This window comes from Schistocerca americana, unplaced genomic scaffold (assembly GCF_021461395.2).
Source record: "Schistocerca americana isolate TAMUIC-IGC-003095 unplaced genomic scaffold, iqSchAmer2.1 HiC_scaffold_17, whole genome shotgun sequence".
NCBI classification, from domain to species: domain Eukaryota; kingdom Metazoa; phylum Arthropoda; class Insecta; order Orthoptera; family Acrididae; genus Schistocerca; species Schistocerca americana.
This window is the reverse complement of record NW_025725790.1, coordinates 10607917-10612227: the sequence shown is the minus strand read 5'-3', so window position 1 is coordinate 10612227 and position 4311 is coordinate 10607917.

The following is a 4311-nucleotide window of genomic DNA, read 5'->3' as shown; positions in this document are numbered from 1 at the left end:
CTAATGACGATGGAACACTCAAATTGCGTCGAGATCCAATACATCGTCCTCCAGCCGACTTGTCTCTGAGGGGATATTACTGCCTCGGGCACAATATAGTCCGTCTCCTCTGAGTCTAGATTTTCGAATCCGACGCGAAACTGATAGTTAATTGTAACGTTCAGGGCTTCCTAATGACGATGGAACACTCAAATTGCGTCGAGAATTAATACATCGCCCTTGAGCCGACTTGTCTCCAAGGGTCTATTGCTGCCTCGGTCACCTTATTGTCGTTCTCCTGTGAGTCTAGATTGTCGAATCCGACGCAAACCTGATAGTTAATTATAACGTTCAGGGCCTCCTAATGACGATGGAACACTCAAATTGCGTCGAGATTCAATACATCGTCCTCCAGACGACTTGTCTCTAAGGGAATATTGCTGCCTCGGGCACCATATAGTCAGTCTCCTGTGAGTCTAGATTTTCGAATCCGACGCGAAACTGATAGTTAATTGTAACGTTTAGGGCCTCCTAATGACGATGGAACACTCAAATTGCGTCGAGATTCAATACATCGGCCTCCAGCTGACTTGTCTCCAAGGGTCTATTGCTGCTTCGGGCACCTTGTGGTTGTTCTCCAGCGAGTCTAGATTTTCGAATCCGGCGTATAACAGTAAGATAATTGTAACTTTCAGGGCCTCCTAATGTCGATGGAACACTCAAATTGCGTTAAGAATCAGTACATCGGCCTCAAGCCGACTTGTCTCCAAGGGTCTATTGCTGCCTCGGGCAGCTTGTGGTCGTTCTCCTGTGAGGCTAGATTTACGAATCCGAAGCATAACTGATAGTTAATTGTAACGTTCAGGGCCTCCTAATGACGATGGAACACTCAAATTGCGTCGAGAATCAATACATCGCCCTTCAGCCGACTTGTCTCCAAGGGTCTATTGCTGCCTCGGGCACTTTATGGTCGTTCTCGTGTGAGTCTAGATTTTTGAATCCGACGCAAAACTGATAGTTAATTATAACGTTCAGGGCCACCTAATGACGTTGGGCCACTCAAATTGCGTCGCGATTCAATACATCGCCCTTCAGCCGACTTGTCTCCAAGGGTCTATTGCTGCCTTGGGCACCTTATTGTCGTTCTCCTGTGAGTCTAGATTGTCGAATCCGACGCAAACCTGATAGTTAATTATAACGTTCAGGGCCTCCTAATGACGATGGAACACTCAAATTGCGTCGAGATTCAATACATAGTCCTCCAGAAGGCTTGTCTCTAAGGGGATATTGCTGCCTCGGGCACCATATAGTCCGTCTCCTGTGAGTCTAGATTTTCGAATCCGACGCGAAACTGATAGTTAATTGTAACGTTTAGGGCCTCCTAATGACGATGGAACACTCAAATTGCGTCGAGATTCAATACATCGTCCTTCAGCCGACTTGTCTCCAAGGGTCTATTGCTGCCTCGGTGCCCTTATGGTCGTTCTCCTGTGAGTCTAGATTTTCGAATCCGACGCAAAACAGATAGTTAATGTCGATGCAACAGTAAAACTACGTCGATACATCGTCCTCCAGCCGACTTGTCTCCAAGGGGATATTGCTGCCTCGGGCACCATATGGTCCGTCTCCTGTGAGTGTAGATTTTCGAATCCGACGTAAAACTGATAGTTAATTGTAACGTTCACGGCCTCCTGATGACGATGGATCACTCATATTGCGTCGGGATTCAATACATCGCCCTCCAGCCGACATGTCTCCAAGGGGATATTGCTGCCTCGGGTAACATATTGTCCGTCTCCTGTGAGTCTAGATTTTCGAATCCGACGCGAAATTGATAGTTAATTGTGACGTTTAGGGCCTCCTAATGACGATGGAACACCCAACTTGCGTCGCGATTCAATTCATCGTCCTCCAGCCGACTTGTTTCCAAGGGTCTATTATTGCCTCGGGCGCCTTTTTGTCGTTCTCCTGTGAATCTAGATTATCGAATCCGACGCCAAACTGATAATTAATTGTAACGTTCAGGGCCTCCTAATGACGGTGGAACACTCAAATTGCATCGAGATTCAATACATCGTCCTCCAGCCGACTTGTCTCCAAGGGTCTATTGCTGCCTCTGGCACCTTATGGTCGTGCTCCTGTGAGTCTAGATTTTCGAATCGGACGCGAAGCTGATGGTTAATTGTAACGTTCAGGACCAACTAATGACGATGGAATACTCAAATTGCGTCGCGATTCTATACATCGTCCTCCAGCCGACTTGTCTCCAAGGGTCTATTGTTGCCTCGGGCGCCTTTTGGTCGTTCTCCTGTGAGTCTAGATTATGGAATCCGACGCAAAACTGATAGTTAATTGTAACGTTCACGGCCTCCTAATGACGATGGAACACTCAAATTGCGTCGAGATTCAATACATCGTCCACCAGCCGACTTGTATCCAAGGGGATACTGATGCCTCGGGAACCTTGTGGTCCGTCTCCTGTGAGAATAGATTTTCGAATCCGACGCAAAACTGATGGTTAATTGTAATGTTTAGGGCCTCCTAATGACGATGGAGCACTCAAATTACGTCGCGATTCTATACATCGTCCGCCAGCCGATTTGTCTCCAAGGGTTTATTGCTGCCTGTGCCACCTAATGGTCGTTCTCCTGTGAGTCTAGATTTTCGAATCCGACGAAAAAATGATAGTTAATTGTAACGTTCCGGGCCTCATAATGACGAAGGAACACTCAAATTGCGTCGCGATTCAGTACATCGTCTTCCAGGCGACTTGTTTCCAAGGTTCTATTGTTGCCTCGGGCGCCATTTGGTCGTTCTCCTGTAGGTCTAGATTATCGAATCCGACGCAAAACTGATAGTTAATTGTAACGTTCACGGCTCCTAATGACGATGGAACACTGAAATTGCGTCGAGATTCAATACATCGTCCTCCAGCCGACTTGTCTCCAAGGGTCTATTGCTGCCTCTGCACCTTATGGTCGTGCTCCTGTGAGTCTAGATTTTCGAATCCGACGCGAAACTGATGGTTAATTGTTACGTTCAGGACCTCCTAATGACGATGGAATACTCAAATTGCGTCACGATTCAATACATTGTCCTCCAGCCGACTTGTCTCCAAGGGTCTATTCTTGCCTCGGCCGCCGTTTGGTCGTTCTCCTGTGAGTCTAGATTATGGAATCCGACGGAAAACTGATAGTTAATTTTAACGTTCAGGGCCTCCTAATGACGATGGAACACTCAAATTGGTTCGCGATTCAATACATCGTCCTCCAGCCGATTTGTCTCCAAGGGTTTATTGCTGCCTGTGGCACCTAATGGTCGTTCTCGTGTGAGTCTAGATTTTCGAATCCGACGAAAAAATGATAGTTAATTGTAACGGTCAGGGCCTCCTGATGACGATGGATCACTCATATTGCGTCGGGATTCAATACATCGTCCTCCAGCCGACTTGTCTCCAAGGGGATATTGCTGCCTCGGGTAACATATTGTCCGTCTCCTGTGAGTCTAGATTTTCGAATCCGACGCGAAATTGATAGTTAATTGTGACGTTTAGGGCCTCCTAATGACGATGGAACACTCAACTTGCGTCGCGATTCAATTCATCGTCCTCCAGCCGACTTGTTTCCAAGGGTCTATTATTGCCTCGGGCGCCTTTTGGTCGTTCTCCTGTGAATCTAGATTATCGAATCCGACGCAAAACTGATAATTAATTGTAACGTTCAGGGCCCCTAATGACGGTGGAACACTCAAATTGCGTCGAGATTCAATACATCGTCCACCAGCCGACTTGTATCCAAGGGGATACTGCAGCCTCGGGAACCTTATTGTCCGTCTCCTGTGAGAATAAATTTTCGAATCCGACGCAAAACTGATGGTTAATTGAAATGTTTAGGGCCTCCTAATGACGATGGAACACTCAAATTGCGTCGCGATTCAATACATCGTCCTCCAGCCGATTTGTCTCCAAGGGTTTATTGCTGCCTGTGGCACCTAATGGTCGTTCTCCTGTGAGTCTAGATTTTCGAATCCGACGAAAAAATGATAGTTAATTGTAACGTTCAGGGCCTCCTAATGACGATGGATCACTCATATTGCGTCGGGATTCAATACATCGTCCTCCAGCCGACTTGTCTCCAAGGGGATATTGCTGCCTCGGGCAACATATTGTCCGTCTCCTGTGAGTATTGATTTTCGAATCCGACGCGAAATTGATTGTTAATTGTAACGTTCAGGGCTTCCTAATGACGATGGAACACTCCAATTGCGTCGAGATTCAATACATCGTCCTTCAGCCGACTTGTCTCCAAGGGTCTATTGCTGCTTCGTGCACCT